At 48.2% G+C, this 21,566-nt stretch overlaps 1 long non-coding RNA gene across 3 annotated transcripts; it reads left to right on the top strand.

Moving 5' to 3' along the window:
• Positions 1-1,808: 1,808 nt before the first annotated feature.
• LOC102552398 (uncharacterized) lies at positions 1,809-11,728 on the top strand. Of its 3 annotated transcripts, none has more exons than XR_015627327.1 (4): positions 1,896-2,080; positions 2,677-3,096; positions 10,382-10,467; positions 11,391-11,728. It is a non-coding gene; the product is annotated as an uncharacterized LOC102552398 (long non-coding RNA). The 3 variants fall into 3 exon arrangements; XR_015627325.1 differs by lacking the exon at positions 2,677-3,096 and adding an exon at positions 8,832-9,001 and having other exon boundaries at positions 1,897-2,080; XR_015627324.1 differs by lacking the exon at positions 2,677-3,096 and having other exon boundaries at positions 1,809-2,080.
• Positions 11,729-21,566: the final 9,838 nt, after the last annotated feature.

The raw sequence follows: 21,566 nt of genomic DNA, 5'->3' as shown, positions 1-21,566 counted from the left end.
GCAGATACCCATTTGTATAGATATCTCAGGAACAAACAGAATACTTTAGGAAAAAGTGACTGCCCCATGCCCCATACATACTGAGTGTTCAGTCAATGATGCTTCCCTCTCCTGCTGGCCCTAATTCCTTAATTTCTCCCTGAATCAGGGCGGTGCGAGGGTTAGAGGATGGAAGAACCTGTAATTTTTATTATAACAACATCAACAACATCAATGATGACTCTGACATTGTGAGTCCCTCAGGAAGACCTCTGCTCTTGGAAAGGTAGACAGCCTGCCAGCCAGCTGCTGCTGACTTCTGGTCAGTCTAGTCGTAGGAAGGATGGCCTGGGGCCCTGAGCCTTGGAGGGAAACATTCTTTCACCTCTGGGTCATCCTGAACCCCATCTCCTTTGCGTCCCCCATGCAATCAATCAGGGGTTATACTAATACCACCTCAGCCCCTGGCATCAGTTCTCCTACTTCTCTCCAAGCTCAATGCCATGATGCTCTGAGCTACAAGAGGCTGCCCCCCCCCCCTTGGCCCTGTCTGTGGAGCTGAGTGTGTAGCCTCCGCTGGCCACACCTCTGCAAGTCCTCCTGAGATGTGGTGTGTGTCCTACACCAACTCAGGACAGCACCGCAGGGGAAAGCACACAGACCATCAGAACTCTGTGCAGGACTTTTCAGGAGCACCTCCCCCTGCCTGGGAGATTCTTTACCTCTGCCGGGTAACTCTCTTCCCATGGTTCTAGCTTGTACATTTCTTTCTCTTGGCCGCTAGTCCTCTTTTCTCCCTCTCCATCCAAGGATGTGGGCTAAATCTGCCACATCCGTGAAATCAGAGGCCCTACCTCTTGTCTCATCTCTAGGGCCTTCTACTGATGTTGAGTCCTCCAAAGGCCACACTGTGGTTTGACCCCAAGGACACATGTACAAGGCTAAGAGTGAATGGCATATGGGTAGAAAGGATAGCACAGACACCTGGCTGAGGCTGGGAGAGGGCCAGGGAGGGCCAGGTTAGCTGGGGATCCTGAGGGGACCCAGTCTTGTGCTATTTGCCTCCCTCCACACTTTTTTCGGCTTGTCATCTTCACAACACCTGGCCACCAGCCCATCTTAAAGATGGTGAAGCTCAGAGGACTTAAGAGCTCGCTGAAGACCGTGTGTCACAGGTCAGGACCTGGTGCTTTTATATATGAGTGATAAACTTGAGAGCATAAATGGGTTAATGAATGGATGGATGGATGATGGAGGGTGAGGCCAAGTGTGTTTGGCTTCAAGCCCTAGCTCTTGCCTGAGTCACACAGCAGGAGTCTTCTCAAAGAACAAAATGGCAATCCCACGGAAAGGAGGGCGAGCCACACAAACTCTCTGGAGACTGAGGTGCCAGCTGCTTTGAGCACAGTTTCCTCTCATGCCTGGTTGACCCTCCATGCATTTCTACAGAGACCCTTCCGCTCTCTACTGCCCTTCCAGATGCCTGGGAGGCCCCGTGAGTCTTTCCTGCTCACAGCTACCTACAAGGCTCACGCAACCCAAGCCTCTTGCAGCTGTTCAAGCCCAGAGACAGGCCACATGCTTCTGCCTTTCTGGAATCTTTCCGACTACCCCTGGGACACTCAAAACCAGCTGCCCTTTGCAAGGTGCTGTATGCCTTCCCTACCTCAGGTTTTGTCGTTTTCTCCAGGACAATATTTGTCTTCCCATTACTTTAATCATGCCTCTCGGGTCCAGCAGAGAGGCCTTGGAGGGGAATTAGAGTTATTTTTTGTTTGCCGTACTGGGGAGAACAAACAGGCTTGTTTGATTTACCTGTGTTTTCCCAGTAGGTAGACCCCTTGGAGCAAACACAAGCAGCCTCTCTTCCTGCCCTTCTGACCTGGAACATTTAAAACCCAGAGGGCTTCCAGCAGGGGTGAGCCAGAATGCCAGTGTTGTGTTCTGTACCGGGATGTCTGAGCCCAAGCTAAGTTCCCAAGCCTAAGAAGTAACTGTTTCCTCTAAAGTAACAGCCAGCCCTGTCACCATGACATAGCTTGATCTGAATGAGACTGTGTAGATAAAGGGCTCCAGGGATGAGTGCAGGATTCGATAGAAGGTAAGACCTGGAAGGAACTTGCATTTGTTGCTGAGCGGGGACCCTGCTGGTGGAGCTCCGCAGAGCTGGCTCCCTTCAGTTCTGGAGGAGCTGTCTATGCCCAGTGCTCCTTGTTGGGCTGCTTCCATCACTCACACTACACTCGGGCACTTCCCATGAGCCACTGCGGTGTTTCCGGGGGAAGAAGCAGCAGTGACATCTGCCTTCTGGAATAGGGAAGGGAGTGTGCACATCACAAGGCAAGTTAGAAAGGAATGTGGCGAGTAGACCCACTTAAGGGAATACGCCACAGGTGGGGTCGGGGACGGGAGGGCTGGGTCTCAGGAACACACCTTACAGTCGGTCTTCTGAAGGCTGATTAACTGCTTAGAGCCTCAGTGACTGTGGAGAGGTTGGAATGTGGCAAGTCCAGAGTCAAATTATCTTGGGCTAATCTTTACCCTTCCATAATAGACATTTGTTTTGCTCTTCTTTGGAATGCAACAACAGACCCTAGCTCCCACCAGCCAGAAGTCTATCAGGCTGGAGGAAAGTCACAGGGATGTTGCTTGAGAGCATCTGACACCCAGAATTGAGTTTCCCCCTTTTTCTTCTAGCCGCCTACCTGATGTGCCCACCAGTGACTTTTTGAAGTGCGTTGATTTTCTCTGTTCAGTTACTATAACAACTCCACCAGACTGTTACCATGCCGGAACGTGGAATTCAGAGTGAATCCGTGTCCCCAGGCCATGGCCACTTGCACTTGACTCCGGAATAAGCTTCTCTTTGAGATGAGAGCTGAGCTTTTACATCAGTAGAAGAGAATCAATCTAGTCCAGGCCTTTGTGGATCCCAAACCAAATTCTTAGTTAGGCCCATGCCACTTCCTGCCCAAATGAAGAGTCTGGAAAGGTGCTCTGTGACCATTGGCTCTTCTCCCAACTGTCTCTGAGGACTTCATCAGCCAGGGAGCAGGTGGTGAGAACCCAGTATGGTGCTGTTATTACAGCAGAGAATGCAGAAGGCAGGAGCCCAAGGTAGGGAGCAGGCAGACACCAAGATGGCTGTGATTGACTTTGGAATTCCTGTGGACTAGCTGGGAGTAGAGTTGAACTAGGGAGGGACAGGCTCAGTAATGTCCCTGCACTGCACAGTGGGTGGTGGGGATCAGTGAACCAACAGACCAATGGAAGGCTTACTAGCATCTGGTGGCTTCTGGGAGTTTTCCCACCTACATTCTTCTCGGAACTCTCCACTCGGGCAGGCAATCGATTCTCTGCCTCACTGTGTGGGAAACTGAGACCCTGAGATGGAAAAGCTCATAGGTTGCTGACTGATTGGAAATATAGTATAGATTTAGATCTGTCTTTTTTTTTTTCCTCCTATAACTTCAAAATCACGATCAGTTTCTCTCAGTGAACAATCATCTCTGTCATCAATACCCTCAACATCAGCACCACAATCTTGGGTACTGCCATCACCAGCATCAGTACCACCATCAAATTCACACCATGGTGCTGCCATTCACCATCACCAGCTTTGGGAGACAGGGTAGAATCCTAGTCCTGCCACTCAAATGACTTTAGGCACGTCAGAGCATCTCTCAGCTTTGGGTTCTTTATCTATGACATGGGGCTAGACAGGCAGAGGGCATAAAGTAGTAAAGGTGATAGAATCTAAGTTCTACTGTCTCCACTCTACAAGTGTGGTGATGCTTAGTCACCAGGGAGCAGTACTATTTGGAAGGATTAGAAGGATTAGGAGGTGTGGCCTTGTTGGAAGCACATTACTGGAGGGTGGACTTTGGAGTGTCAAAGTCCATGCCAGTCTATCTGTCTGTCTGCCTGCCCCCCCCCTCTCTCTCTCTCTCTCCCTCCCTCCCTCCCTCCCTCCCTCCTTCCCTCCCTCCCTCCCCCTAGAGACTGGGATGACTTTTCCAGCATCATGTCTGCCTGTGTGTCGTCATGTTCCCTGCCATGATAATATTGGACTAAACCTCTGAAACTGTAAGCAAGACTACAATTAAATGCTTTCTTTTATAAGAGTTTCTTTTATCAGGTCATGGTGTCTCTTCACAGCAATAGAACAGTGTTTAAGATGCTGCTTTAGTTAAGTCCATCAGTGACCTCCATGGTGGCATTCTAAGTGGCCTCTGAGAACCTCTGACACATCTGGCCACTTCTTCCTCCTGCCTGGGGCACTCACTTTCTACTTCTCCTTCCAAATATCAGATCCTCCAGACCCCACCCCTTTGCTGCCACTGTCTTCCAAAGAACCCTGAGCCTTCCAGTCTCCCAGAGTCTGATGCAGCTTCAGCTTTCTTCAGCCAAGGCCGCCATCTGCTTTCCTTTCTTTGAACCCCCTCCCCTCCTCCAACACCAACCTTCACAGTACCAGGACATGTTGAACCACTAACCTTAGAGTAGCCACAGAGAGCCCCTGACAGAGGAGGACCCTTCCCTTGTCATTCTGAGACTAAAAGAAAGGTCTTAAAGGAGTTAAAGGGCCAATTCTGAGCAGATTTCTTTCTTCCTTCCTTCCTTCCTTCCTTCCTTTCTTTTTTTTTTTTTTTTTGGAGGAAGTTTGAGGGCCTGTGTTTTTTGACTGTGCATCCCTTTTGTCTTCCTGATGTTTACTGGGTAAACTAGCTCCTTAAGATTCTTTTAAAAAGATTTATGTATCTTAATTATATGTATGTATATGTGTGTGTGTGTGTGTGTGTGTGTGTGTGTGTGTGTGTGTGTGTTTTGCTTACATGTATGTATGGTTCCATATGTGGGTGTGGTACCCGTGGAGGTCAGAAGAGGGCATCAAATCTCCTGAAATCATGAATGATTGCAAGCTGTGATGGGAGTGTTGGGATTTGAACCTGGGTCCTCTGCAAGAGCAATACCTCTGCAAGTGTTCTCAACCACTGAGCCATTTCCCCAGTCCCTACATTGGTCTATTTTTTGGTTTCGTGGCAAAATACCAGAGATAAATCAACTTCAAAGAGGCACCTTAGGGCTTCTACTGCTATGATAAATACCATGATTAAAACGAACTCGGGGATGAGAGGGTTATTTTACTTTACAACTCTCAGGTCCCACTCCAACACTGAGAGAAGTCAGGCAGGAACCTGGAGGCAGGAACCTGGAGGCAGGAACTGAAGCAGAGACCAGGGAGGAGTGCCAAGTTACTGGCTTGCTCAGGTTTTTTTTGTTTTTTGTTTGTTTGCTTTTTGTTGGTTTTTTTCTTATATACCTGGGGACCATCTGCTCACAGTGGACTGGATGGATGCTTTTAACATTAAACATCCATCAAGAAAATGTTCCTCAATGGAGACGATTCCTCAACTGACATCCCCTCTTCCTAGTTGACTCTAGTTTATGTCAAGTTGATAACACCAACCAAACCAAAACTATCTGGTGCTGCAGGTAAGATTGGTTTGAGGTTTCAGGGGTGTTTGTCAAGGCTAGGTAGTTCTGTTGCTTTTTTATTTCGTCCTGGATGGGAAGCAAAGAAGAAGCCAGAGGAGGGCAGGACCATTACAGATAAGAACAATCAGTGCTCTTAACCGCTGAGCCATCTCTCCAGTCCCCCAGTGGCTAAACTTTTGATGGCATCAATGTCCTCATGATCCATTCACCTCCCTAGTGAGTGACCAAGCCTTTACCCGACAAGTCTCATAGGGGTGCTTTATATCTAACTCATTAACACTCAGATAGCATTGGAGGAGATTAGAACCCCCAAACTCCTCAAACCCTGAACATATCTATTCTGAGATGTCTGTGGTGCAGGACTTCTTAATGGCTGGTCCCTATACCTGCAATTCTACATGGAAGCTCTAAGCACAGTGCCAGAGAAAAAGCCCAGAGTGACTGGGGACATCTCAGCTTGTGTTCTTGGATCTCTGAAATGGGTTTGCCTTGGGGTGCGAGGGATTGACTCTGTCTCCCCTATCAGGGGCCTGTTCAGAGACAGATGGCCTCATTGGGCTGTACACACACACACACACACACACACACACACACACACGCACGCACGCACGCACACACACACACGCACGCACACACACACGAGCAGAACTCGTTCGGGTCCTCTTGGCCTCAGGAGCATTCTGATCCGGTGCCAGGAGAAACAGATTGCCAGTTCCTTTCTGGGACTGTGGGTGGCTGGGTTTGAGAGAACTCTCTTCCAAGAACGTGTTTTCTCTTCCATGTTCAGGATGCAACGTGCTTCCCACTGTGCTCTTTTGAGGCTGGCCTAGCTGCAAAAGCTGCTGTGAGGGGGATCCTTTATGAAAGAGTGTGTGTGTGTGTGTGTGTGTGTGTGTGTGTGTGTGTGTGTGTGTTTGTGTGTGTGGTCACCTTTGGCATTGTCCCTTTGTGCCTGTTGCATAGGACTACCCAATTCAGACCACTATCCACTCCTCACTGACAAATTAACCTTCCTACCAACGGCTCAATGCGATTGGTTAGTCCCTTGCTCAAGAGCTACCCAGCAGCTTCCATGATCTCTAGGATACTTTCACAGGCTTCGTGTTCACTCAGGAATCCTGAAGCCTGCCCTTCTTTGGCCTTTCTTACCACATTTCTTCACTACGACTTACCATCTCCTTTCTGGGCTGGCCGTCTGCCCACCCTTCTCAGAGCACACTGGCTTGATGGCTGCATCCACATGTCCCTCCCCTTCCCACTTGCTGTCTCTCTAAACTACTTCCTGTTCTCCTAGGTGGGCTGAGGATAACCCTTGCAAAGGCCCACCTGCTGTCCGTGGGACCCACTCATTGCTAAGACTGAATATCTAATGAAAGCAACTTAAAGAAGAGTTCGGGGGTTGGGGATTTAGCTCAGTGGTGGAGCGCTTGCCTAGGAAGCGCAAGGCCCTGGGTTCGGTCCCCAGCTCTGGAAAAAAAAAAAAAGAAGAGTTCATTTGGGATTACGGCTTGTGGCTTGTCCGTGCAGTCTATGATGAGGAAGTCATGGTGACAGAAATGTGACACAGGTGCTCATATTGAGCGCATGTCTTTGTGTGTATGTATGTTTGTGTGTGCATGTATGTTTGTGTGTTTCTGTATCCAAGCATCTCTGTGTGCCCCTGGATATGCCTGTCTTGTGTATGTGTGTTTGTACCTATGTCTCTCTGAGTGTTCTCATGTGTGTGTCTGTATGTGCACATATGTATATACCTCTGTGCATCTTTATGTGTTTCTGAGTGTGTGTGTGTGTGTGTGTGTGTGTGTGTGTGTGTGTGGTGTATACTTTGTGTATTTCAAGGGTACAGTCCTAGGGTACTTCTGAGAGAGCCTTTTCTCTACAGCCTTAACACAGGGACCCCAGGCAGTGCTGGCTGCTCGGTCAAAGCAGAATGGAGTAAGGAACTCCCTCCCAAACAGATCCTGCTCTGCGTTAGCTCTTTTACCCAACGTCTTCCCACCTTTTTGGAAAATTAAGGCAGTTCTATATAAAGTTTCACAATTTTCAAAACTTCATGTTGTTCTTATATCTCGTGGTAAGCCTGCCATAGAGTGAGGGCAGAGACCACTCTAGGCTACCTCAGATGAGGGAACGATCTCAGGGCTTCACGCCACAATCCCAGGCAGAAGGTGACTGAGCCGACCTGTCTCTGAAGATTATAGTGACCTTTGAACTGTGCTGTTTCTTCCCTCACAGAGTATGTACTTTGAAAAGCTTCTAATTTTCTCATTCCCTCACCTCTTTTTCCTCTTCTTTCTCCTCCTCTCCCTATCCTATCTTCTCTCCCTCTCTTCTTTGCCCTCCTTAAAGGAAGATTCTGTCTCAAGCTACAGAGTCATCTTTTTTCCAAGACTTACTTTTAAAAAATTGAGACGGGGTCTTGCTAAGTATCCCAGGATGGCCTTGAACCTACAGTCCTCCTGCTTGGATCTCAGGAGCTGTGGGATTCCAGGTGTGCCACCACGCCCAGCTTTCTTGTTTGCTTCTTGATCTCAAGAGTGGCAGACGGCAAATCAGCAGATTTCTCCCCTGGGGGGAGAAACCAGCTAGGCGCTAGCTAGGCAGCTTTCTGCGTTGCAGTTCACAGCAAGTACAAGGACCGCAAACCATTGAGCAATCTTCCCTTGAACCATCTGCTTATTGTTTAATTATCTTCTGACTGAAGAAATGGAAAAGCTGACACATAGTTGAACCCGGCGAGAGTCAGGTTCCGCATCCCCCTCTTTGTGGACTGTGTATAGAACACCAGTCTGCCAACATCTCCTGGTCTCTCTGGGACACTGGCAGAAAAACACAGACAAATATTTATATTGCGTGGACTCAAGATGGTTTTCATTTTTTTTTCATGTTTAACCGATTTCAAATGAACGACAATGGCCCTTAATGTGGTTACAGGAATTTGTCATTAATTGTCACTTGAAATTGGACCCAGCTGGTCTGTCTGCCTTTGCTAGGTTCTGGTTCTTACTGACGTGGGCTGCTTCCCACTGGCTGGCTGCACTCCAGCTTAGAGGAGGCACTGGTCCCCATTCCATGTGGACAAAAGGGAAGTTCAGAGCACTGCTCTTTGCACACGGCACTTGAAGTTGGGAAGCCGTGTGAAGGCCACAAAATCAAGTCATCCTAGGTGCACTGTCCTTTCTCAGCAGCAAAGATACAAACTCCAGGCTCAAAGAGATGGGAACACAGCTGAATGGCCAGGAGACACAGGGGTGTGCTTCAGGGTTTCAGAGTATTTGTATGTGCGTGTGAAAGTATGAGACTTAATTGGGGTGTCTCCCTCTGTATATCTCAACCTTATATTTTTGAAACAGGGTCTCTCATTGAGCCTGGAGTCCACTGATTGGCTAGACCAACTGGCCAGAAACCCCTGGGGATCCACCGGCCACCGCTTCCCCAGCATGGGGGTTACAGGCTGTGCCATCATGGCCAGTGTTTCAGACATGTGATGGGAATCTGAACTTAGATCATGCTTGCCTGGCAGGTACTTTACGCTCTGCCTTGGGGGTGGGGATTATCATTCACACCTGGTGGCTTTCAATTTCTGTTTCATTATGGTTATATAGTGTAGCCAATACTTTTATAGGAAATTGTTGACGGGATGTTAGGAAGACAGGTTTAATTAAAGTGGATACGAGAAGCCTGTGAATAAAGAAGGGATTAAATCACACTGGTAGTATGGGTAGAAGTGGTAAGAAGAATCCATAGTCCCATGACAGGGCTTCCTATGTTCTTGGAGATGAAGAAAATGCAACTTCTGCCCAAGCACAGAAAGGAAGAGTCACCTGGTTGATTAGTAATGTCTGCCCTGGTCACTGGATGGGATGGTTGTACTCGGGATATGTATGTATTATTCAGGGCTGAATGGTCCTCTGGGGACCTTTAACAGTTGAGGAGGGAATGGAGCTGGCCTCCCTCTAGTCTGTCACGCTGGAGGCTGAGACCAGGAGGCCAGATGGAGAGGCTTGAAAGCAGGGCCTCTCACACACAATCCTCAGCATGTTGACTCAGAAGCAGGAGGTTGGGTCAGGACTTAACATTCTTCATTTCTGACAGGCTTCCAGAGGCTGCAGTTGCTGCTGGTCTCTGGGACGTCTCAGAATAGCAAGGACAGCTCTGGAACCTGAACCAATGTTCCTTTGCTTCAGGCGTAACTGCCTGCATGGGGGTCTGTGCAATCTCACTCTAATCATGTCTGAAGGTTCACTGCTCTACCATTGCAGACAGTCACTCAGGCAGACACAACACTGACAGGGTCTCTGAGCTGACCAAGTAGTTAGGTAGACTGACCGGGGAGTCCAGGGAGCTCTGCCTCTGTCTCTCTGCTGGGAGTAAAATTTCTCTCTCTCTCTCTCTCTCTCTCTCTCTCTCTCTCTCTCTCTCTCTCTCTCTCTCTCTGTCTGTCTCTCTCTCTCTGTGTGTTATGTGTGGTGTGTGGTGTGTATCTATCTCTGTCTCTGTCTATCTGTCTTCTTTGGTCTCTCTGTATATGTGTGTATGCATGTGTGTGTGTGTGTGTGTGTGTGTGTGTGTGTGTGTGTGTGTGCATGCTATCATGCCCACATTTTTAACATTTACTTTTTAGTATCACTCTGCCCACCTGCTTTACTTGGGTTCTAGGGCTCCAACTCAGGCACTCATGCTTGCAGAGTGACCACTCCACCAGGCAAGTCTTCTCTGACTGAGCCATTTCCTCAGCCCCAGATTCAGTGTTTACTGGGATGCTCTCCGTTTGCAATAGGTTAGGAGAGTGTATTGATTTTTAAGTAGCATCTTCTGATATGACAAAAACAAGCCAGACAAACTTCAAAACTTGCATTCTTTTTTCTTTATTCTTCTTTATTCTTTATTCTTCATTATTTAGCACACCAGTACTGAAGGCCACTCAGGCAGTACACGGGATCTTGAAAATTAGAAGTAAACTCTAGATGTCTCCATCGTGACTCGACAGTAAGTTTCACGGCTTCTGCTGCCTGTGTCTTTAGTGTGTGGTGTTAATTCTGTTAAATGCTGTTGTCACAGAGTTCCTTAAATAGTTTTTAATGGGCTTTAATTTGCAGGAAAATGCTCTGCTCAGGATTCAGGGGGCAGGGGTTGTCAAAAAATTTTTTTTAAATGAACAGATAGGATTCCTCAGAAAAACTTTTAGGCAGTCATTTGCTGGTTATGGTTCTAACACACATGATGTGTGTGTGTGTGTGTGTGTGTGTGTGTGTGTGTGTGTGTGTACTAGCAAGCAATCAAAAGGGAGGAAGGGAGGGAGAGAGAGACAAAGAGAGAGAGAGAGAGAGAGAGAGAGAGAGAGAGAGAGAGAGAGAGAGAGGGAGAGAGAGGTTGTAGAAGAAATTGATTCTCTGATTCTCTCCTTCTGGGAATTGAACTTGGGCCACAAGGCTTGGCAGCAAGCACCTTTACCCACTGAGTCATCTCATTGGCCTGGACCACAGAAGTAGTTCCTCTTTATCGTCTGGGTTCTTGGAAGGGACTCTTTCAACCACATGAACTAATTAGGATGGTAGGGAAAATACAAGCAGGTTGGGAATTTCACTGTGCATTGAAACCTTAGATCTGCTCGGGTAATTAATATTATTAATTATCTGTGAGGAAAGAACCCATAACATAAAATCCTTCTTTAAAAATCTGCTGGAAGTGAAATTGCCACCATCCCAGCAACCAGGAAACGGACAGGTGGAAGAAAAAGGAGAAAATTCCCTTTGTTGTTGTTGTTACCATGGTGTCTTTGTATGATTTCAGGCAAAGCCGATGTCATTTGGACACTAGAGTTGGGATCTCTTCCCTGTGTTTTAAGATGTCATCATAGATCTGTATGTTAGAAGCGTGGTCCTAATAAGCAATCCTGTGTCCCTTCACAGAGAGAAACAACAGCCCCCCTCTCAGCTCCACCTTTGCCAATGCCAGCTAAGGTGCTCACGAACTCCTGGCTTCACAGAGGACAGAGGTCAAAAGCCATCCTAGGAGGTACAAGAGAATGACCCAGTCTCCTAGAGGAGAGAGTCTCAACTGGGCCACCTTCTGTTCAGGTGGCATCTGGTTGGGAAATACGTATTAGAAACATTTTTTTTTCTAAAATAGCGAAAAATGTGTCACACAGAGAGAAATTGACAAGCACAGTTACACCGTGAGATTCCTACACTTGGGTGCTCTGTAATGTGTCCTCAAGTTTGCTTAACCAATAAAATGCAAAATGGTAGGATTTGAATGTTCTTGTTCAACAGGCAGATGCAGTTAGCATTCTGTAGGCCGCTGTATACAGACACTCATAAACGTCACCAGGAGTGTGACCGTTCAGCCTGTGTCACTGTAACGGAAGCTGGAGCAAACTCTGCTGAAGTACACTCTTGCTTATTTAGGCTTTTTTTTTTTTTTTTACAGCAAACTTTATTCCAAACTACTACTTCCACCCCAAAAAGTACATATAAAATTCATATATTCGCATCACAAACCACCAAACCAAAAATATCTCCTCAATTTGCGCAGCCATTTTCTTTTGTTGTTCTTGGAGACAAGAGTCTTGCTCTGTAGCCTGAGCTCTTCTGGAACTCACTGGTGTAGCCTAGGCTGGCTTCAGATGGGAAGTTCTCCTGTCTTAGGTTCCCAAGACCTACAGATAAGTACCATCACACTGGCTCGCTTAATAATCTTAAATAACGAAACAGCTAGGAAACACGTAGACACCCAATGTACAATTTGAGAGCTGTTTAGCTAAGTAAATATTTAATATTCAGCAAAAATCATAGCATTGAAATCGGAAAGTTCTTGAGTTTCGAGAGAATGCCTGTGTACCTTTTTGAGATGGATTTGTGTGTGAAGACCGAAATATTTTAACTGAGAAGAAACCAAGTGTGTGGGCTTGTTTCTCCTCCCAGTGGGCTCTCCAGGGCAGTCTTCACTTGACTACAACATACAATTTTGCTTGTCCTCTGCGATGTCATATACTAAAAACCCTTCGCCAGGCTCAATATAGAGAGCTTGCCTGGCATACGAGAGAGTCCTGGGCTTGATCCCCAGCAGTTATGCTAGGCTGTGGAGGCAAATGCCTGCAATTTCATGGGAAGCAGAGCTCATGACAACTGGGAGTTCAAAGCCCGGCTCAGCTGTGTGAGATTCTGTTTCAAAAACTATAAATGGATGGATAGATGGATGGATGAATAAATGGATGATAAATAAGCCCTTTGTTTATGTGACAGCCATACCTAACACTATAGAAATTTCACCCTTGGACTCTCAGGGCCCCATGGCCCTGTTTGTTGCTCACATTCTATTGACCAAGGTCTCATGGCCTGGCCACAGCTTTGTCCTGGGCTCTTGACACACCAAAGCTGCCTTTGTAGCTCAGTGGCTCTTGGTCCCCAGGACAGGACTCTACCTCTCTGCCCCTGCACTGTAGCCTCACGTTCTGCACCACGGGTTGTTTCCGATCCACCAACCTCATTGGTTTGACTCCTCCTTCAAGCCCTTGTCAGGTGTGGGTCCCCCAGCTCTCCGAGGTTCTGATAGAAAACACAATGAGTTCGCATCCCCAAAGACCCATCTCTCAGGTTGTTCTAGATTGCATCTAGCCGACAAATGGGACTGACGGTCGCATGTGGCAAGCACTTTAGCCACTGAGCCACCTCCCAAGCTCTTCACTGGAATCTTGCAACATGCGGAGCACCAGGTCTGAACAGGTACTTGGTGTCGACATGTAATTTTGTTAACTTTTAATTAAAGACATTAAACATTTCTTCAGTACTGACTATTGATTTTAGTACTTGCTCTTCTGTGGGTGTCTTGAAAACAAATCCTATTTTCCATCTCTGGCTTGAATTCGGTGTGTCTATTGCAGTGGGTTTGATGCCTGGGAGACTTGAGAATCAATGTGGTCCCAGCTGGAGAAGTGATAGGCTGGCTCCTATTTAGGAAACTCTAAACTACACAAAGAAAGCTAGGGGGTGCTGGGGAGATGGCTCAGTGGTTAAGAGCACTAACTGCTCTTCCAGAGGTCCTGAGTTCAATTCCCAGCAACCACATGGTGACTCACAACCGTCTGTAATGGAATCCGATGCCCTCTTCTGGTGTGTCTTGAGACAACAGTGTACTTATATGAAACAAACAAATAAATCTTTAAGAAAAAAGAAAGAAAGAAAGAAAGCTAGGAACTCTGCCTGCCTTTAAACAGAGGCAACCCCAAGTAGAGGTTCGGTGTGTCTGTGTGCAATTATTCTATTATCTTCATTCTTTTTTTGTCAACTGGACACAGGCTGAAGTTATCTGGGTAGAGGAACCCCAACTGAGGAAAATGCCCACGTCTGATTGGCCTATAGGCAAACCTGTGCTGCAGTTTCCTGTTTGATGATTGATGTGGGAGGGCCCAGTGCACAGTCCGTGGGGCCATCCCTGGTTAGGTAGTCCTGGGTTGTGTAAGAAAGCAGGCTGAGCAGGCCACGAGAGGCAAGCCAGTAAACCGTGTTCCTCCATGGTCTCTGCATCAGCTCCTGCCTCCAGCTCCTGTCCAGACTTTCTTCATGACAGGCTACAATTGTAAGCTGAAATAACCCTCCCCGCCCCCATCCCCATGTAGCTTTTGGCCATTGTGTTTCATTCAGCAGCAGAAACCTAATTAAGACATCTATGCTCTTGGGATTTCCATTTCACTGTGGGAAGATGAAAAAGTTCTGCCCTTCCTGTGGAGAGGTCTTGAGGATTGAGGGCCTCTGTACTGTGACCCTAAATGTTGAGGCCCTCAGCAAACAGACTTTTCTCCCGATTCCAGAAAGCTCCCAGGTCATTGTGATCTGTCTGGCTAAAGAGAGGAGCTCCTGCTGTCCTGGTCATAAGTTAAAAGAAACCAGTGTTGAGTCTGCGAAGTTTTGCAGTCCTGTTAGTTTTAACCTTGAGTGTGGGATCTCTGATTTCCCAGCTTCTATGCTAATATGAATTAGAACTGCTGTGGGAAGAGGAGACGCCGAATTCAGACATCACCTCCTCCCCAGCCTCTCCAGGGCTGGATTCTGGGCACTTTACAGTCGTACCTAACATAGGCACCCACAGGGTATGCTTCCTAGATCCTGGCTGAAGTTACATGGTAGCCCTATGGATATATGGCTAAGCCCTTGGGGGTAGGAGAAAGGAGATTGGAAGACACCAAGACTCCATGAACTTCCACAGTCTGAATTTTAAGAGATGCTATCAGCCTGAAGAGAAATTTGAGGCTTATCTACTTTCCCCAGCACCATTTCCTGTCATATCTCCACCAGCTGCTGTCCACATCTTCCTGGAAGCATTTTTACTGTTTCCCCTGGTAAATTTGAGTCTGGAATTCTCACTTGACAGACTGAAAACTGAGATTTCAAGAAGTGTGGGCTGGGGAGATGGCTCAGTGGTTAAGGCACCTGCTCTGTAAGCATGAGTAGTGGAGTTGGGATCCTGGCATCCAAACAAAAGCATATGCTAGGGTTAATCGGGAGGTGGGAGGGCCCTTGGAACGTACTGGCCAGCCACTTTAGCTTAATTGTTAGGCCCCAGAATCGGTGAGAGGATCAAAAATACTGTGGGTTGTTTCCACAGAGAGTCTGACCTAGAGGATGCATGTCCCAACTGTCATCAGAGAAGCTTCTCCTTGCCATAGGTGGCAATTGACACAGAGACCCTCAGCTGGTCAACAAGCAGAGACTGAGACCGTGGAGTGCTCAGCCCTAAATGGGACATTCCCATCCCTCCCTCCCAGGCCCAGGGATCTCTGTGGAAGAGGAGCTGGAAAAAGTTTAAGAACCAGAGGTGGCAGATGACTTCAAGGAGCCAGGGGTTTCTGGACACAGCAGGACAGCTACATATACAAACTCAGAGTAACTGGGACAGCATGCCCAGGACTCACACAAGCTAAAGCTGGACAAAACTCCAGCCTGGAGCGGGGAGATGGGCGTGAAATCCCACCACACTCTGAGAAGCTGCTGGCATTTGATGGCTTCTGGTACCGTTTGATGGAGAGTCCTCTGGCATGTGGGCCACACTCCAGGACAGACTTCAAATCGAAGAGTGGTTGGGCAACACACACTGGACTTGATGGGAGAAGTTGGGCTGGTGGAGAGGTGAGGGTAGATCTGGGAGGAGGCAGGGGACGGGAGGGGATGGTGATAGTGAGATATAGTATGAAATTCCCAAAGCATTAGCATATTGTTTAAAAATAAGGTGGAGCAGCATTGAAGAAACCATTTGATATCAGCCCCTGGCCTCATGCATGTATTCAGACATGGGCATGCCCACACAAACATGGACACATATACGTATGCACACACACACACACACACACACACAAACACACACACAGAGGAGGGGGAGGGAGAGTGAGGTTGAAGTAACTCCTCCTTTCCTCTTTTGATTTGATAAATGTTATTCTGAAGTGGAAACGGGTAGGTGGCTTTAGGGTCATGTTCTGTGCTCTATGTGCATACGTGCTACAGGTTTGGAGCTTAGATTCAAATGTTTTCCAGGAGGGCTGGTCCCGCTGGCTGATTGTCCCCAGCTGTTGTCATTAAGGCTCTAGCTTCCCAGTAATCATCCAGAGACTTTCCCCCTGAGCCCAGGATGACCATTCCAACTTTAGTCTTCTGTCAGGTGCTGAGGCCAAGGCTTTCCAGCCTCACTGTGCCACTGTCTCATGGCTTAACGGGGAGGCCACCTGCACAGGCCCTGTACCAGCTGCCTGCCGTACTGAGAGGCATCTTCTACATGTACTTTCTAGAATCATGATAGACATTAGCCATTGAGAGCGGAGGCTCCATGTTCACCTGAGTGTCCCAAGCCTCTCCCTCTCTCCCTCCTTCCCTCCCTCCTTCTCTCCATCTTTCATCTTCCTCCCTCCCCCTCCTCCTCTTCTAAATACAAGGCCTTATTATATAATCTTGGATGGCCTAGAAGTTGCTATGCAGAGCAGTTTGGCCCAGCACTCACAGAGACCTACCTGCCTCTGCCTCTCAATACTGGAATTACACGTGCGTGCCGCTGTGCCCAATTTCTTGGGTGATTTGGAAGCTTGCAGTCAGGCCCCAACGTTTGTATTGGCAGAGTTTCTTATCAGTAGGGCCATGTCCTGTCCCCCTCCCCCCATTAAGCTAATTGTAGCTAGAATTGTGTCACTACCTCATCCCAGTATCTGCCAGAGTCCCACTAACTGAGAGTCTGTGGCATTTGTGCTCTGAATCTTTAGTGAGTTCCCAAGATCTTCCTCAGCACCCTAAAATGTAGTGACTTTTGCCATCCACATTGCTTTTTATATAGACAAGTTTCAGAGGATTAAAAACCATTACCCAGTTCTAATAATATCTCATTAGGGTTGTCCCTGTCTTTTGTGATCCAAGTGAGATTGCTTTAAACCAAGTTTCTCTTCTGCAGAAGGCCTAGGAGCCCACATTTTCTGGGACTCTCTAGGGCTCCATATGCTGTGGGCTTTCATAGCCTCAGGCTCCTGGTGTTTCATGTACTGTCTCCATCTCCTCAGATGGACCAGATGGAGAGTTCAGCCTCCTCTCCATTTCCACAGAGCCATCTGCTGGCCCAGAGATTGGTGGGTGAGACTGGTTTCCTTTGAAGATGGGGCAGGGTGAGGTGGGAGTAGGCAAGGATTTGCATCACTACAGTGCTAAGGAGTTCAAGTTGTCATTAGTGTGCTCCCCCCCCCCCCCAATCACACCATCTCGCTTGCTTTTTCTTAGGCAGCTCCGTATTATCTTTCCCTTCCCCAGTTCCTTCCTTCTCTGGTTCTTTCTCCTCTTTTTCACATCAAAATGTTCCTCCTCCTTTCCACACGCCCTGCAGAGCAAATTGGCCTTTGCCCCGTGGCCTTGGCTGTGGCACGTGCCATATGCTTTCAGACCCTGCCGTCTCCTCCAGAAGGCGTCACTCCAAACAGAGCCCATTTCCTCCTTAGAGGGGTCCTTGTAGTAGCTGCAGATAACGAAGCCTCACCTCATTTGCCTCCGTGAGGAGTGCTGAGACTGGAAGGGATCCCGAGGCCATGAGTCAAGTTGATAGCAGCCTTTGGCCCAAGGTCGCTGGCAGGTAAGAAGCAGTTAGAATCAGGACGAGGGCCCTGGCTCTGACCTTAGTATTCCTGTTGCTTAGCTGGTCCATTAACAACGTGGGTTTCCAAGGCATTCCTACAAGTGCAGTGATTCGGAGCAAGGCTTCGAGGTTGGACAACAGTCCACACGGGCCACCCCATGACATGCGCAGGTACTTCTAACCCTGCAATCTGGACTCAGCAGCTAATCCTCAAGAGGTTGCTGCCTCTTGAGTCAGCAGGATCCAGGATGTAACCCCATCTCCATCACTGCTATCCTGATCTTAGATAGTTGTTTCTTTTGGGGCCTCAGCTCACCGCATTCATCAAGACAGGTCTGTTTTTGGATGTTCTGAATCGGGTGCTTTTGGGTGTTCTGAATAGTTTGTAGACATGTTTCAGTGCACATTTGGCTCTACATGTGAGGGAGAGCCAGGATTTTTCACACCACCGTACCAGAGTCAGCTCTGCTAATGCCTGCTTCGTAGAGCTTTGCATCAAAGAAAGATTACCATTGCATAGGAAATATTCCAACTCTTCTGTTCTAGCTGATATGTGGGGTCCATGCTTCAGTGACCCCCGAGGCTTCATGGCTGTAGTGAGCTGGGCTTCCACACAGCCACCTTCTGTGGGGACACAGGAGCAGATGGGCACAGATATGATCCATCACCAGGCAGCTGGGCCAGCTGGGCCAGTGGGCAGGTCCCCATGGTGTTGGGTGTTTTGGGGGACTTTCTGGGTACTGGTAAGTGTGAATCAGGGTGCAAGGTTTCCATTTCCTCTGCCCAACACCCTATTTTGGAACTACACATAAGTGTATGCTTCAGCAGATCACAGGTGTGGAAGGTTCCACAGGTCTGAAGGGGGTGTGGGAGAGTACAGGGAGCCGGGCCCAGGTGGGCACCCACTATTTCCACTGTGGGTGGTATCCTGTGTATGAAGTCCTTGTCTTGTCTCCTGTCAACCTTCAGAGGGCTCTTTCCTTAGTCGGCCCATATATTCTGTGGCTTCTCAGAGTAGCCAGGTGGGGCACAGGTGACACCGGGGTTAGATGCAGACCCTGAAGCTTGCCAGGGGGACCCTGCTCCATGCTAGCACAAGTCTGACCCACCATTGACTTCTTTCAGCCTCATACTAAGAATAAAGAGAATGCCGAGGTCTAAGTGCAGACCTCAGCGTTCGGCCAACACTCATGTATCCATGATCTCATTTGACCACCCACAATATCAAGAGAGGGGCATGGACAGAATCATAGTGACACCATATAAGAGGCATGCAGGGATGCAATCAGGTCTGAGGGTTTAATATAGCACTGTGTCTTCCATTCAAACTCCTTCTGACCTCCATGTGTGCTCAGCCCACATCAGAATTCTCTATTACTACCAAGGAAAACGTAAAGACAGACGTCTGTCCTTACCCAACCTTAGCTGTCGAAATAGCAGCACTAGGATATGTTCCTCTTCCAGGCATTCGGTTATTCTCTGAGCCACTCTTCTGTCCACACATGCCTTGTTTACTCATCCACTCACTCACCTATTCTTCCACCCGAGCTTTGCAGAACGCTTACCGTGTGCTCAGCCAATGGTGGCATCTTAGGGAGTGCACAGGGTGTGATGGTGAGAACTCAGTTAGGAGCAATGGGAAGGGGTTGTAGAGACCTGATTTCCCAGCCAGGGCAGATACAGTCTCCTCTGTCATATGGGCCAAGGTCGGCATGCTTTGGGCACTATGACGATGGCTCGGTGGATGTCCCTTGAGCTCCAGCTTTCCTGCAGCACCAGGACTCCTTAGCACCATAGGAGAATAGAGAAGGGAGGGTTCAGATAACTGGAGTGGAGGACTCGACTCAGCTTAAGAAGTTGGGGAAAAAGTAAAAACCAGAAAAGAGGAGGAGAAAAGGGAGAATAAAAGGATGAGGAGGAGGAGAAGAGAAAAGTAGAAGAGGAAGAGGAGGAGGAAGAGAAGGAGGAGGAGGAGGCAGAGGAAGAGGAGGAAGAAGAGGCAGAGGAAGAGGAGGAAGAAGAGAAGGAGGAGGAGGAGGCAGAGGAAGAGGAGGAGCAGGAGCAGGAGCAGGAGCAGGAGCAGGAGCAGGAGCAGGAGCAGGAGCAGGAGCAGGAGCAGGAGCAGGAGCAGGAGAAAGTAACTGGGGAGACTTCTGAAGGTTGAAGAGGAAGGGAGGTGGGTAGCAGCATGCAAGTGAAGGTTAGACCGTAGAAGCTGCCCCCAGCCCTTCGGCTCCCACTGGATGTGTCAGGTGAACCTGGTGCAGCAGCGGTTGGCTGCTACCTTGTGTTGACAAGAGCCTGGCCTACCGGGATGGGACAATCTGTCATCTCCTTTGGCAGGCAGCACTGGCGCTCACATTCCTCTCTCTCCTTTTTGTTGTTGGAGAGACAGAAGAGAGAACATGAATCGTGAACAAACACATGGGGAGAGAAGGGAAAGAATGGGAAACAGAGAAGGAAGTGAAGAGATTCAAACCAGAGGAGAAGACAGGGAGGAAGCAGGAGAGAGGAAGGTGAGGGAATGAAGAAGAGGGGAAGGAGGAAGAGATTTTAAAAAAGAAAAGTGGACAAGGCCCCTCAGCCTTCCTTTAAACATTATTTTCATTGACTTCTGACCCTTGGGCATACATATAGGGTGTGCCATGATGATTTAACACAAGTCATGAGTGGGGGGCGGGGGGGCATGAGCTTTTCTTTCCATACAACCCAACCTTTTGAGACAAGGTCCATGTAGCCTGAGCTAGCCCAGTACTCTCCGTGCAGCTAAAGATGACATTGAACTTCCTGGCTCTGTCTCCCAAGTGCTGAGATTACAGGTGTGCGCCACCATGGCCAGTTTATGGGGGTACTTGGGATGGGATACATACTTTGTGAATGGTGGTTGGAATTAGAATGAGCCCATAGGCTCATATGAGTGCTTGTTTGGTCCCAGTTGATAAACTGTTTGGGGAGAATTAGGAGGTGTGGCTTTGTTGGAGTAAATGCGTTCTTGGTTGGAGGAGGTGTGTCACTGGGGATGGACTTTAGGACAAGCCTAGTATCTGTCTGTCTGCTGCCTGTGGACTAGGATGCAAGGCCCTCAGCCTCTGCTCCAATACCTTGCCTGTCTGCTTCTGCCATGATGCTAATGCACTCACACTGAAAACGTAAGCAAGCCTCTGATTAAATGCTTCCTTTTATAAGGGTTGCTGTCATCATGGTGTCTACTGGACAAATCTACCAATTCAGCTCCAACCCCCATTTTTCCCTCTTTCTTGTTTGAGAAGCCCTGGGAGCCCCCATCACCACCCTGCTGTGGCAGGACTGCCTTCTTAATCTTCCAAATAACTTTAGCTAATTCTTTTAAAAAGTACTTGGGAAGCTGGACATGCCCTTGAGTCTAGCACTCGAGGGGGGATGTAGGAGGGTCAGGAGGGTCGTCTTGGCTACACAGTGAATTTGAGGTCAGCCTGGCCTACTTATTGAGATCCCATCTTACAACAAAAGCAAGAGTCTGGAAAGATTGCTCATCACTTGAGGGAACTGGCTACAGTGTTTGATTCCCAGGATCTGTGTCTGGTTCCCAGCACCCATACCCACAGAGCAGCTCACAACATGCTGTAACTCCAGTCTCAGTGGATCCAACACCCTCTTCTGGTGTCCTTCTGTGCTCAATGAGCATAGCGCACAGACATACAAACAGGCAAAATATATATACACATAAAAGACAAAACCTTCCCAGCCAAACAAAGCAACAACAGTAACAACAGCAAAACACCGAAACTCTGGGATACAAAACTGGGCTGTCAGAATTTGAATCAGAGCATGAGCTTTCTGCTTCCTTAGAAGAGCAATGGCTGTTCTGGCTTGTTCAGGGGTCCACACAGCAGCTGGGAGGCTTCTTAAGCCCTGACCACAAGTCAGAGGAGAGTTACCATGATCACTGTTGCCATATGGGTTGGATTCTGTCATGGAATCATGGGTAGTGAGGATAACAGTTGTCACGG

This window comes from Rattus norvegicus, chromosome 8, assembly GCF_021556685.1.
Source record: "Rattus norvegicus strain SHRSP/BbbUtx chromosome 8, alternate assembly SHRSP_T2T, whole genome shotgun sequence".
Classification (NCBI taxonomy): domain Eukaryota; kingdom Metazoa; phylum Chordata; class Mammalia; order Rodentia; family Muridae; genus Rattus; species Rattus norvegicus.
The sequence above is the reverse complement of the archived record's forward strand: the minus strand, read 5'-3'. Positions and strand labels throughout refer to the sequence as shown.